The 14,908-nt window shown below is 48.8% G+C and overlaps 1 long non-coding RNA gene across 15 annotated transcripts in view; it reads left to right on the plus strand.

The window, feature by feature from the left end:
- Positions 1-14,908, plus strand: part of LOC123852610 (uncharacterized) — a 49,067-nt gene that overhangs the window by 22,295 nt on the left and 11,864 nt on the right. For 13 of the 15 annotated variants that reach the window (XR_006792949.2, XR_008507022.1, XR_006792942.2 and 10 more), the window contains one exon: positions 7,012-7,443. This is a non-coding gene — a long non-coding RNA (uncharacterized LOC123852610). Of the gene's footprint in view, positions 1-5,545; positions 6,402-7,011; positions 7,444-14,908 lie in introns of those variants that run through there. The other 2 variants (XR_006792948.2, XR_006792945.2) reach the window with 2 other exon arrangements.

Below are 14,908 nucleotides of genomic sequence, written 5' to 3' on the forward strand. Positions count from 1 at the left end.
ACATCACCTGGTGAACCAAAAGGAACTTTCCTGCAGTGCCCACTGGAGGATGGGCAGGCAGAAATCTAACTGCTGTCCTCTCTCTCTCTTTCTCAATCTTTCTCTGTCTCTTCTCATTTTACTGGGGAAGGGGTGTGGGCAGGAGGGAAGGGTAACCTTATGTCTCCCTTTGCAATCTCTGCCTTGCATTTGGAATATTCCAGCTCAAATTATCCAGGGGTCAGATTCTCTGGGAGAAATGAGATTTTACAATTCTGGGTACGAGGGTGACCCACCGTTCACCAAGATGGATGAGCCTTGTGGGGCCTCCAGACACCTCCTCCCATGCTCTGAATTATGTGCCTCTGTTCCTTTGGACACTGTCTCCCTGCCAGGCGCCACTCTCTCCATCCATCCTTGCTTGGGTCATGTGTCAACCATGAGGGGCTGGATGGGGCTCCTCGTGTCTCAGCAGCATGGGGACAACTCTGGCCTCTAGATCTGGGGTATGACAGGCCTTCAGAACAAATATTATAGCTTGTACTTGACAAGGCTTGGTGCCTATCTGAGATTTAGAATCCTTTTATTTTTGTAGAATCTTAGGTTATAGAATCTTGCCCAGCAGATGGGGAGCTTGGGTTTTCACCTCTGCACACATGTGCCCTAAATCCAGAGTTTTGGATATCCCACTTTTATCCCACTCTATCCCAAGCTGTGGGATACTTAATGGGTTGGAGATATTCGATCCCATTCAACACATATTTATGAGGAGTCTACCCTGTGCCAGGCACTGTGCTGGGCCCTAAGGATATAAGGCAAGCCCTGGGTGTGTATATGGCTGATGCCAGACCCAGAATCAAGGTGGCAAGCATCTTTTGTCTATTACACTTCTGGATGGATTTTCTCATTGTTAACCAGATCTAATATGAGAGACCCCATCAGGGAAGTTGGGCCACAGTTGGGCCACAGTTGGGAGGCTGATGGGACCTTAACCATGGCCACTCTTCTTGGGACTTTCTGGATTGCTTCATCCTTGAAGGTCCAGTTCAAGTCCTACCTCTGTTGTGAAGTTTGCCATTCATTCATTCATTCGTTCACTCATCCATTCTTTCAGCCAGAAAATAGAGTGCCAACTGTGTGATAAGAATAGGTCGAAATACAAAGATTCTAGTAGGGCATTCTAGTAGGGCAGATTCCTCCATTCGACAAATATTGACTGAGGGTCCATCAGGGTCTGGGCACCACATTTGGCTCAGGGCATAATAGGGCCAGGAACTCGACAGATGTGGGTCTTTCCCTTCCAGTGCATTGAACCCGGTGAGGGACACAGACACTTAACTAGCCAATCCCACGACACTGTGCTCAGGGGCACAGTGGAGGGAAGTTCAGGGAGCAACGGAGCACACAGATCGGCTTCTGCCTCCAGGCCAGAGGTGGGGACTCACCTTGTACCTAAGTAATCACAAGAGGAGGTGGTGATGGCTCAACCCCCCCCACCCTACCCCCAGAAGTGCTGATTAGGATTAGAGCTCCTCCAGGTGTGGAGAGGGCTTCCTTGAGAGGTGAGCTTTGAGTTTGGCCTTAAAGCTTCCAGAACAACTCCAGCCCGCCCTAGACTTTCTCCAGAAGCACTCTCAGGCTGTGTCATAAAGTTAACTCAATTTTTAATGCTGTGATTGCACAATTACTCTCCGTCTTGCTTTGTCCTGTTTCACATGTGTGTCCTCTGCCCACCCCTTATATCATCAACCCCTGCAAGCCTCTGGGCTTTTCTTGGGTCCCCCCAGACCGGCTTGGTGCTGGGGACTGGACAAAGTGCACACGTGTGTGAGCCTGGATGGGGGGGCAGCCACTCCTCGCTGCCCCTTGATGCTCTTCCGGGGACACACAGTGCCCGAGGGAAATCAGTGCGGTGCCTGGAGCTGGGGACTTTTAAGTAGGTTCAGGGGAGGCTGAGCCTAGGCTCTGCCCAGGAAGGGTCTGTAAATAGAGCAGATGAACATTGTCATCACAGCCTGCGAGAGCATTCGCTTAGGCTTTAGATTATTCATGTATATTGGGAACTTTAACTGAATTAAGCTTTGAATAAAAAGGACTCTATTTTCAGAACAGCTGTGAGGACAATTAAAGGACAGCATTCCCCCCCCACCCCCCGAGATCTGCCATCAGAACACGTGCCTTCATTTTGGAAGTCACCACATGTTCAAGTCATGCGGTGCAGAAGCAAGAAGTGAAAGAAGGGTCCTGCCCCCCTCAGGGGAGCACAGGTGGCCACGGCTTCCCAGGTGCCCGGAGGCATACTGGGGGGCCGTGGTGGGGGTGGCAGGCCTCAATGCCAGCTCCTTGGTCAAGGTCTTTGGGACAGGACAAGCCAGGAGGCCTAAACTCAGGCTTGAGTCCTATGGGGAGACGGGGGACTGAGCTAAATGGTTTTCCAAGCCCTCCTGCTCTGAACTTTACCAGTGGGGGGTATTGCCCCAGGCTCCTGGTCTGAAGACCTTGGCAAAGAATGTTCCTACTGCTCCTAAAATATCTTCCCACCCATCTGCTTCTATGCTTGATATCACCTATAAAAGAGGTTCATTCTTTTAGGTGAGGATGTGTTTTTCCTGGAAGTTCTTTGCAAAAACACAACTCCCTCTGGCAGGCAGCGGGCCTCCTTCGTCGTTCGATGCACACCTACTATGTGCCCAGCATGGGTGTAAGAGCTGGGGACAGAACAACAGCCAAACCAAGCCCCCGCTTTCTCGGAGCTTCCCTTGCAGAAGGGAAGACAGACCGTAAACTAATATATAGTCAGGGAGGTTGGGCTGGTGAGAAACGTACAGCAGGGAGATGGGGCAGCATGCTATTGCATGTAGGGTGGTGGGAGGGAAGGTCTCTCTCTTAGCTCAAAGCTTTCGGCATGACTGCAGCCCACCCTGGTCCCACCTTCTCTCTCCGGCTATAGAGGCGCCCTGGTTGTCTCCTAGAGTTAACTCAATTGTTTCGGCTGTGATCACATACTTCGTCTCTATTTTGCTGAGTCCTATTTCATGTATGTGTCCCTTGCCTGCACCTTATGTCATCAGCCCCTTTACTTTATTACTTATTATTTATTACAGTGTCTCTGGACGCTTGAACAGAGACCCGAGGAAGGTGAGCCTGAGCCAGTTGACTCTCTGAGTGAAGCTTCCAGGCAGAGGAACTAGCCAGTGTCAAGGCCCTGAGGCAGGGGATGTGGCATCTTGGGAACAGCCAAGAAGCCAGAAAGCTGGGTGCAGGCTGGGGTGGAAAGGGGCAGTGGTAGGTGCTGAGGTCAGATCGTGGGGCCATGCAGGCTGTGCAAAGGGCCTTTGGGTTTAATCTAGTGGCACAAGAAGCCATAGGAAGCCTCTGAGCAGAGGAGGGACCCATAATTACAGACACTCATTCGCCATGACCACCTTGGGTGTTGTGTGAATCTTGGCTAGAGAGAAGGGTGGCAGGGCCTGGGGGGCACCAAGGGCATTTCAGGCCAAGTGAGGGACCTGGGACTTTTTCATGAGGTCAGTAGGGATCCATGGAGGACTTTAGAGTAAGGGAATTAGTCCTACCCCTCATCTTGGAATAGAGTGTGCTAGGCACAGAGAAGGGAGGTCACCTATCCCAGAACACACAACTGGATAACAGTGAAACTGGGATGAAAAGCCAGGTCTTCACATACCCATTCCACTACAGTGTGAGGTTTTTCCTGACTAAGGAGAGGAGACATTTATTGTGCATTATACTAAGTACCACATGCTGCTCAGGTGCCAAGCCATTTGATTTCTAAAACAACCCTAACAGGCGGACACTATTATTATACCCATTTTACAGACAAGAAAATGAGGTACAGGGTGGTTAAATAACTTGTCTGAAGTTACATAGCTCATAAGCAGTAGAGCTGGGATTTGAACCCAGGGAGCCTGGATCCAGAGTCCATGCAGTTAGTCAATGTGCTTACAGGGCCTTGCTAAGGCTTTTGGAAATGTGGGGATGTGAAGGTGGGGGCGGGGACCCAGGACCAGTTAACATGGTGTTTCCAGGGCTCCAGACTTGTCTGGCCTCAGGTCCCGTGCTTTTGTGCTAAGCCCTAGCATTGGTTAGAGGACTGACTGGCTGTGAAACATGGTGTTGGCTCTTGTGACATCATCCTAGATCCGATGGGGGCCATGCTGCTGTTCCAGAGGCCGGAAAGGGCTCTGCTCTGAGACTTTATAAAGAGACGTTTCCTTGATTACTTCAACCCTTGCTGTCCTGAGCTTTTCTCTTGGCTCCAGATGGCCTTCCACATGTATTTCCTGGATCCAGGGCTGACAGCACAGCAGGGCGATAGTAGGGACAGTGCCCGGGGGCTCTCAGAAACTTCCCCTTTCCCTGCCCACCCCAACCTCTGACCCACCTGCTGGATGGAGGCCCCTGGAAGAGCTCAACCTGACTGCGCAGGAGAACTATCTAGAGAGTTCATAGAAAGTCCTAGTGGCGGGGTTCTGCCCCCAACCAGATGCATCCAAGTCTCCAGGGTTGGCCTCAGGCAACAAAGGGTAATTTATAAAAAGCCTGCTGGGTGATTCTAATCTGCAGTCGAGTTGAGAATTACTGGCTTAGACCAGTCTCCTTATTATATACAGAAAAAGTGGCTTGTCCACAGTCACATGGCCATCAGTGGTAGGACGGGAATGGAAATCCAGATCTTTGACTCCTAGAACCAAGTCCTTTTCCAAAAGAAACATAGGTTGGAAAAGGCAAGTCACCCTGGGAGAGGCACTTGAACATCAGTGCCCATAGATTTTTGGATGGTGGGGAGTGCGGTATGAGGCTGGAAAAGTGGGCTCAAGGGAGGGGAACAGCCTTGAAAAAAGCCCAGGGGGCCTGGGACAAAAGCTGAGTTTTCCCAACATCCCGACCCAGCCAAGGATGGGCACGGGCAGAGTTGCAGACAACAGCAGTGTAGCTTGGAGGAACGGGCCACAGATCCTGCCCTCTGGTCGAGAAGGAAAGCATGTGGACAGCTTCCATGGAGGGTCGGGAGCAGGCAAACTTCAGCCAGAAGTTCAGCAACTATTCAGTTGAGACAGGCACGTTCACCAGAAATGGCTTTCCTAGTGCATTTCACACATAGAAGGAGACTGTCCTTTCCCACTGAAGAGGGATGACGGTCCTTTCCCTTTGAGGCCCCAGCTGTGGGAGACAGTGAAGGAACAGGAGGGGGTGGGAGGTGGGTTGATGCAAAGGAGAGATGGCCCCCACAAGGAAAATTTGCAGCTGCTTTTTTATCCATGGGGTCCCCAGTGCCTTTAGAAGATCCTGGGTGCCCTCTCTGTCATCAACAGTCCAGAATGCCACATCTCTTGGGCAGTTTGATGATATGAATTACCCCAATTAAAAGAACGAAGGGGATCAGATTCGGGATGAGAATGATTCCTTCCTCAAGCTCTGGATGCACGCCAAAATCCCTAGGGGGAGGTTTGAGTTTGTGTTGGCAAAGGAGAGCCTGGTAGAAATCTCTGCCCCGGATTCTCATACCTTCCCCCTTCCTGCCTGCCCGTTTTCCTTGTGTTAACAGGTGCCAAGACTTTCCAGGGACAGGCCACCAGAGGGCACCCGTAGACAGAGCCCGGGAGGACGCTCGCGGTGGTTGGCATGGCAGAGGGAAAAGCCTGCACGCAAGCTGAAATACACCGAGCAGGCCCGGGAAATGGGAATGTGGCATCAGAAGCCACACCCAGCCCCTGGCCTTTTCCATACAATGGCCATGACCACCCACCCTTCCTGGTGGATACCTCTGTGGCTTATGTACCAAAACAATACCTGTAGGATCTGGCTCCGTGACAAGCTGGGATTATGTTTGTCCTTGCTTCCAAGATTAATTGGAAAAAGTCAAGTCCTCTGTACCTGTGCAAAGATCATGGCTGGAAGGACCTACAGATACCACTTCATTACCCCACCATGAAGGCGCACTGACCCAGGCCCCAAATTAAGGATCTGAATCCTGGTGACAATGGCCAATGATGGTTTTAGCTCAAACTTACATATATATGTATATATATATATATACACACACACACATTTTTCTTGTACTTATCATACCGAATGAGAATTACCTGCTTATTTACACGTCTCCAGAACTCAACAGGGTTGAGCCAAAGCCGTATTTTATGAGTCTCTGTTCCCAGTTGACCCAAAGTCCATGTCACACATATATAGACCATTTGGTCCATTTCTCCCGTGAGGCCTGGAGGACACAAGCAACACGATGCCTGATTGGATTTCGAATGGAGAAAGCTTTTCTATTCCATGGCCTGGAATTTCCAAATGGGCTGGTCCATGAGTCTAGGACAGAGGTCAGCAAACTACAGTCCTTGAGCCAGATCTGGGTCATTGCCTATTTTTGTAAATAAAGTTTTATTGGAACACAGCTATGCCCATTCGTTTAGGTCTTGTCTGTGACTGTTTGTGCTGCTGCAGCCGGGTTAAGTAGTTGCAGGAGAGCCCATGTTGCCCACCAAACCTAAAATATTTACTATCGGGCCCTTTATAGAAAACGTCTGCTGAACCTGATTCTAGGAGAGCAAAATGGCGCCTGAGGATCTGGCTGGCAGGGGGGCTCCTCCCCTGCACTCTGAAGCACAGGGAAGAAGGTGGTGCTACCGAAGCCTCTCAGAGCCATGCCCCAGGTGTGCCCAGTCTGCTCTGGGGCTCAGAGCCTTGCTGAGGAATGGAGGGTCTTGCATGTTCCTGGCGTTCGGCTACAACGCTGGATTCTCCTAGCTCGGCACAGGAAGGGACTGGCCCTCTTAGGGCAACTCTGTTGTCTCTCTCTAAAAAATTCACCCATTTAAAGGGTGCAATTTAATCCATTGGCTCTTTACCTCCTTGGCCTACAGCTTTTTTCCTCCCCACTTCCTGAGGCTACACCTGTATTCACTCGTTCTCTGTAACTAATTCAGTGAATTCATTCACACTTGAGTGTGAGTGAGTGATAACAGTATGATCACCTGACTCATCCCATGTTGTATCCTTTTGTCTCAGGTAGGGTTTTCCAGAAGGGGAGGCTGATACGGAGTTTGAGGGGCAGAGGAAGATGTTGAACAGTGATGCGGACCCAGCAAAGCCTCGGGCAACCTAGCCCTGAAGTGAGCAGGCCCAGTTACACCCCCGCCTCTTCTTGTCTAAGCCCCAGGGGAGGAGGCTCCCTGGAGCTGAGGCCGACCCAGAAGAGCTGACCTGGAGGCCGTCTCCAGCCCTCACTGCACACACCTGGGCAGCGGGTCCTTCCTCAGAGGGACCTAGGAGCCACATCTCCGTGTGCACCTCACTCTGTCACAGGATGCCATTGCCCAGTGACCAGCTGGCTCCTGCCTCTACTCTCCCAGGATCAAGGCTCTCACTTCCCACTGAGGCAGCCCACCTCCATTTCACAAGGTTCTACATTCTCCTCTCCTGGGCCCAAAGCTAAAACAGGTAAGCACTTGTCTGGGTCCTGCCCTCTGGGGCTACACAAATAAAAAAAAAAAATCATCCCTGTGACAACTGGGAGTATCCTCCACCCTACCGTCTACTCTGGTCTCTCTACCCAACCTGTGTGAGATGCCCATCATGAGCTCTGTTTATGCTGTGGCCTGTTAGACCAAGTCCCACTGAGGTGTGGTTCCACCTCTGAGTGCAGCTTTCCAGGGGACCTGCCCAGGGTTGGGACCCACAGAACTGTGTCCTTCTGATTCTGGAGGACACAGTCGAATCATGCTGTTGACTTGATTAAGGTTGACCAAAGTCCTCTGCTGTTCTCACCAGCTACTGCTCATCTAACAGCCGGAGCCATTTTGCTGGGACTGGCTTCCCAAACCCAAATATAAAGAACCTTATCCTTGTCTTACTTTGTCCCAACTTTCAGGCTCTTCCCAAGGGAATGGGCATTTTAACAGAAAAGAACGAGTATCTGATGAGGGAGTTCTGGTTGGATAAAAAGACAAATTTTTAGCCCTGGAAGCTCTGGTGTCCGTGAAAACGCTTGAAGATAGGTATTTCAGCTCGAACAACTTCAGCATGAAATGCTTTGCTGGAGGGTCACTTTGTTCTAAGACTGGGAGATGAAAATTTCTATTGTAAAGAACCTAGTGATAATATAGAAAAGAATGCAAAATTTACATGAAATTTTAAGGGAAGTAAGAGACTTCAGAGTCATTTCACACCTCCTTTGGGTAGCCCTTGGTCCACCCCAGGCCTCCCTGGAGCAAGCTTGTAGTCAATCTCCAGTCAGGGGGTACTTAATGCAGAAAATTGTCCACTCCAGGTATAGATGGCCACTCAGGGCCAAGACACACTGACAAGAAAACCCACCAAGCGATAACCAAACCAACACACCACCTGCCATTCTAGTCTCTCAGAGATCAGTTAGTGGATTCCTTTGTTTTGCAAACAGTGAGAGGAAATCACTTGCTCAAGGTCGCTGATGGGACCAAAGTCATGGTGCCCTGATTCTGGGTTGCACTCACGGTGTTTAATATGGGTATTGCCAGGGAGGGGCTATGAGGCTGGAATGTGAAGGTGGGAAGGAGCTTCTCATGTTCTGTTCCAGGTGATTATGGGGTAACAGGCCTAGGCACAGATGGAAGCTTCCAGAACGGGAGCTGCATGATACAGAGATAGGTAGAAGCTCCCTGAAAGATCTGGCAGCAGCCATAAAGACATGAACTGGTCATGGGGAGCCTAAGTCATTTGGTTACAACCCTGCAGCTGATTGGCAGGAACTACCATGGGCCATACATTTCATCTCTCTACCTAGAAGATGGTCCATTCTCATTTTTCCAGCTTGGGTTATGTGCTCTTCTTTTGTTTGGATATTCAGGTTTATTAGTGTGAACAGCATGTTAGTTATGTGTCTAACACTGTTTTATGGTGTACAAAAGAACCGTAAACTATCCTTGCCTATAGGGGGGCTTGTAGTCTGGGTGAGACATGATCTACATGCGAACTAGCTAATGAACACAGTATCTAACTGTGGAACAGAAAAAAGAGAACTCTCCCTATGGGTTGGGTTAGCCTGGGTCAGCTGCCCCGGGATTCACCCCAGATCCCTTCTCTATGTGTGAAGCTAACGTCACAGCCACCTTCCATGACTTGAAGAGGAGGCTAAACTTCTTTACCAAGTCATTTCAGACGGTGGAATTTCTTTCCCCTGATCAGTTCTTACAGAAAACAAGGAGGGTCTCCCCTATGTCCCAGATGACTGTTTTCTTTGATCCTATCCCTGGGGTGGAGCTCATGACCCTGTCATTTGGCAAACAATGAGGAAATCCAGTGGGATTGGGGTTTCCAAAGGCTAGCGCATAATCTCTGCCTTGGAGAAGCAGCTAGTAATCTAGCTGAGAGAAGGCTACCATGAACTTGAGAACAGTAAAGAATGAAGGCTGTGGCTCAGACTGGGATCGGGAAAATAGTTCTTAGATGGGAAGGATGATGGCGACTGAGGAACTAGGGAATCCTTCCGAAGCGGGGTCATTTGTGCCCGGGTCTTGGGGCACCAGGACAAGAGTACCAGGCTTGGAGTTTGGGGTGCATGTTTAAATGGGGGTCACTCAAATTAGTTTTGCAAAGGGACCAGTTCCTCTGCCCTCCCAATTCCCCACCTGAGGTGTCTCCAGTGCCTAACAGTTGTATTACTCCCTAAAGTCAGGAAAAGTCTACCCTACCAGCATGCCTTTCCTCAGACTGGCCCCACTTTGCGGCCTTTACTGGCTCTTTCCCTACAGTTGTGAGTCTCTGTAGCTTCCCTGGGCCTCAGTTTTTCCACATATAGAACAGACAGGAGGTTTATTCCCCTGCCCCTTTCTAAGAAGATTGGGAAGATAAATGGCATAATAAAGCAGACCAATCCGACATAGGCCTGGTGAAATATTATGCAGGAAAACTTCATTCAAGCTCTTCTTCGTCTGTCAAGCATGGCCATAAAGACTGCTAGAAAAAGAATTTCAGACAAGCTTTTTTTCTCATTCATTCCACAAAAATGAACATTTTTGAGTCCAAAGAACAGAGGAAGGACAGCACGAAGCAAGTCTACAAGCGACGGTCCCTGTCACCTTTCCTGAGTGGAGTATCCCTCAGAGGAGCGGTCGGCGGAGGACGTGGCACTTGGAGTTGGCTCGGCTGCTAGGCCAGACCACAACCAAACCAGTAAATGCTTTTTCCAGACACTGCAAACCAGGCTTTCTGGGCTGGAGAGCGCAAGACGAACTGGAGGAGGGTCAGGAACCATCTGAAGACTGATGTCCCCTTTCCAAAGAAGAGGCCAGAACACTTTCAGGACGAGAGCCTGGGAGGAGCCAGGCTTTGGAAAAGTTGGCATGAGATCTACCTCTTGCCCCCGGGCCTGGATCTGAGCAGGGTCCTAGAGTCTTGGCAGGAGACAGTGTTTCGATTGGCACTCGCTGGCGTGAAGGAGGAGGCCGAGCGGGGCCGGACATCCTGTGCCAGCTTGGGAGGGCTGGGAGTGCCTTGCAGAGGAGTCCCGAACCCTGAGCACACACAATCCCATCGCTTTTATTCAGCACAAAAGTGCTGGCTCTCAGGTGAGCGCCAGATGTGGCTTTTAAAGAACACACAAAAGGAACATGAGATTGCGACAAACAGAATCCCGTGCGGCATTGGGCTTGGGTGGAGTGGCCGTCATCGGCCATCCTCTGCAGGTCTGAATTCATTTCAGCCACCTTCCTGTTAGAGAAATCAGCCACTGGGTCTGCGCACTGCCTCCCAGAGTTGGATTTGGAGGGCAGATGGGGCTGATTGTCCCTTGTTTCCCTGAGCCTAGAGGGGGCCAAATAGGGTACAGTTGTGACAAGGTCTCTGGATTGGGAGTTGGGGGTTCTGGAATAAAGTCCTTTCTAGGCCACTAAATGGAATATGGCTACAGGCAATCGATTCCTTCCCTGGCTGGCTAATTCTAAGTTTCCTTTTGACTTCAAAATTCTAAACAGGGATGTTCCAAGTGCAAATGAAGATTCTATTTTTATTTTTATTTATTTATTTATTTATTTTAAAGACTTTATTTATTTGAGAGAGAGTGAGAGTGAGAGAGATCACAGAGGGAGACGGAAAGGGAGAGGGAGAAGCAGACTCACTGCTAAACAGGGAGCTCAATGCGAGGCTCGATCCCAGGACCCTGAGATCATGACCTGAGCCAAAGGCAGACGCTTAACTGACTGAGCCACCCAGGCGCCCCGAAGATTATATTTTTAATATGAGCAGGGGGTTGTCAACAATCTCCAGTAAAGGGAAAGATTTTCTCAAATCTGTAGACATTTGATGTCCCTTAAACTTGTTATCTGTATAATAGATATAGTTTAAAGACCTTTCTAGTTGGAGCTGGGTAGACAGTTCAAGAATAAAGGAGGTTTATGGGATCCCACGTAAGGTCAGGGCAGGTCTTGCAGAGGCTGGAGCTTGACACTGGAAAGTTATTTGGGTTGCAGACTGCCTCCTGCTCTCTCTACTGTAAGTTTCTTCTGCTGACCCAGAGGCCCTTCTCCCTCATAAATGTCTTTGATGGCTTTGGCTCATCAAGGTGCTGACTTCACCCTCCATTTTCCCTTGAAACCTCTCCCCTGCCCACTTGCCACCGCTCAATGGACAGACACAGCTGTGGGTCAGGCATCCATCTTTGGTCTCATCGACCTCCATGGGGAGGGAGAGTAATGTGGCTCCTGGACTATGGACTGGGAAGCTCCTCTAGAAAGAACTGGGATGGGGAGCACAGAAAACCTATCCAGGATAGGAACCACTTGGCCGCTTGGCCCCACTCCACACTAGACATCATCTCTCCATTTGGCTCCTGGGAATGCACATCTTGTGGTTCTTCTCTTTCTCTAGGGGTTACTTTGATAGATCCTTTGATGGACTTCTCTTGCTGCCTGTCTTAGAGGTTTCGGAGCTCCCCAAGGTTCTGTCCTTGATCATTGTCTTTGCTAGGTCCTCAATAAAGGACCTAGTATGTGCCAGCCACTGGGATACAGTGGAAAACAAGACACAGCCTCCACCTACCCAGGATTTACAGCCCAGCGAGGAAACAGGAAGTGGCTGCAGTCCATGACAACAAGTCTGTGATGGGAAGGGAGGAGAGGGTAACAGCGGCACGTAGCAGGGGTCTGAACACCATCCACCAAGGCCTTTTTCAGTCTGTTTCCAGCTCCCCTTCTCTCTTGAACTACAGATCTGCATTTACCACTGCTTACTAGCCAACTCCACCTATGAATTCTCGAGTTCTTTTTATTTGGGGTTGGGGGGGTGGGGAGGGGGAGAGGGAGAGAGAAGAGAGAGAATCTTAAGCAGACTCCACATCCAGTGTGGAGCTGAAGTGGGGCTCAATCCCAGGACCCTGAGATCATGACCTGAGCAGAAATCAAGAGTCAGATGCTTAACTTAATGAGCCACCCAAGTGCCCCATCCACCTGCAAGTTCTGTAGCAGCTTTAGATTTAAACATATCCACAGTGGAAATAATTGTATCCTACCTAGAGCTGTTGTTAATCCAGTATGACTTATTAGTTACTAATATTGGCATATCCTTTCCATTTGCAGGCTACGTACCTGGGGGTCCTTTGACTCTTCTCTCTTGTCACCGCATTTGGTCAGTCACTAGATCTTAGCAAGTATCCCTTAGAGATGTCTGCAGGACACAGGCCCTCTCTCTAGCATCCCCCTCCTTTTATTTAAACGCACATTGTCTCTTCTCCTCACCAGTGCGATGGCCTCCAATGGGTGTTCCCAGCTGGATTCTCCCCATGTCCCTCAGTCTGTCAACCACATGCCTCCCAGAGTGAGGTTCTGTTCGCTCTTCTGTTTTTACCTAGCTCTCATTCAGCATATAAAAACTTAAATCTTAACGTTTTTCTATTTTTCTAGACTTTTCCCTTAAAAAAAAATCAACATTATATTCAACATCAATTTTTCGATGTAGATCACCAATCATCCCAACCGCATTTATTTACGGCGTGTGACAGATATATCCAATGTTTGTCACATGTTAGGGTTCCATTTGTGTATTGATATATCTCTGGGCCCTCTAGGTGTTTCTATTGGTTTATTTCTTCGGTGCCAATAGCACACCTAATTAATACCGTTTTGTGTAAAATCTTCATATCTGGCAAAGGAAGTCCCCCTGCTGGTTTGTTATTCAGTTGTTTGGTTGCCTTGGCTATTCTTAGATCATCCTGTGTGTGTGTGTGTGTGTGTGTGCGCGCGTGCACACGCACGCGCATGCGTGCACATAGCATGAATGTTTCCTCGATTTTGGAACAAGTTATGCTAAATAAGCACAAACAATTCGGAAGATTGAGCATATATGACAGAGCGGTGACATTTCGAAATACCAACCAGATTATAAATACTGACCTGTGTTCTTGTTCCTGTGTCTCATTAGCTGGGAAATACCTTTTCCTTGTGTGGCACTTTCCCATTTTTCAACCTGATCGAATGGTCAGGGCCGGCATTATTTCTACCATTTTATCTTTTAAATTTTATTCTAATCAAAGTTATACATAGGCATAGTCAAACTGTTTTACGTGCTTGGCTATGAAACATAGCAGCCCCCCATCCTTTCGCTCCACGTCTCCCTCCCTAGGGACGATCATTTTCAGCTCTGATTATTTGGGTATTTATTTCCACATCTCTAAATAATGTCTAAACTTCTCTTGCTACCTCATAATTTTTTTTTTTCAATTTTAATCATTACGTTTTAGCCATGAATCTACGGGGGATGTCTGTGCTCCTTCTCTTTCCCAGCCCCTTGGTATGGGGTGTGGTTGTGGCCTCATTTTGACTAGATTGGCATTTGGGATTAACCTGAATTGGACTGTGTGAAAATCCAGTAGTAAGTCGTGAGGACTTTTCAATCCACACAACTTCTTGTTTCTCCTGGAGATAAAAATGATCCTGAGGTTTTGTTTGCATGGCTTTCTATTTTCATGTATGAATGCAATTGCTAAAGTTTCAACGGTTGTCTGATCTCCGCTTCATAAACATCAGATATTCAATTAATTTCTTCTTTTGAGATGTCTTTCCTGGAGATTTCTGGAGTGCTCCAATGCAGCCTGGCATTCTCTGTGTCTGGTACACAGCCGTTGGTCGTTCCGGGCCCATCCTTGACCAGAGTAATTTGTCTTTCATGGTGGATCTCCCGCATCCCATTTTTTCTTTAATTCCTGGTTTGTTTCCTGTTTTGGGGGCATGTGTCCTCTAGTAGCTTCTTGGAGAGGGGTAGATGGGAGGTAAATGTCTTGAGATCTGCCACATCTGAAAATCTCTCTCTTCTCCCAATCTCTCAATCTCCAGTTGATTCATACTTTGTATGGTGACCTGATCATAGGTCTGTAGTACTTACATTCAGAATTTTGAAGGCATTCGCCGTTATCTTCAGGCTTTCAGTAATGCTGTGGAAAACTCCAAAGCCATTCTGATCTTTGTAAACTTGTAGGATTTTTTCCCTAAGATTGATTGATTTATTTATTTGAGGGAGAGAGAGAGAGAGAGAGAGAGAGTGCAGGAAAGGGAGAGCATGAGTGGGGGGAGGGGCAGAGGGAGAGGGAGAAACAGACTCCCCGCTGAGCAGGGAGCCTGATGCGGGACTCGATCCTAGGACCCCCAGATCACGACCCCAGCTGAAGGCAGACACCTAACTGACTGAGCCACCCAGGTGCCCTGTTTTTTTGTTTTTGTTTTTGTTTTGTCTGTTTGCAGACAGTGTTCTAAAATTTTCCAATGATGTTTCATTCGTTGGGCTGGATACTTGGTAGGTCCTTGAATTCTGTAAACTCAAGTCCTTCAATTTTGGGAAATTCCTTTCTTTCATCCCTCCTCTCCCCTCCTCTCTTCTGTCTCCTCTCCACTCCACTCCACTGCGCTCCTCCCCTCTCTCTCTCCCTTCCTTCCTTCTTTCC

Source organism: Mirounga angustirostris, unplaced genomic scaffold (genome assembly GCF_029215605.1).
Source record: "Mirounga angustirostris isolate CCGP_5_RB_7025 unplaced genomic scaffold, mMirAng1.0.hap1 SCAF_14, whole genome shotgun sequence".
Lineage (NCBI taxonomy): Eukaryota > Metazoa > Chordata > Mammalia > Carnivora > Phocidae > Mirounga > Mirounga angustirostris.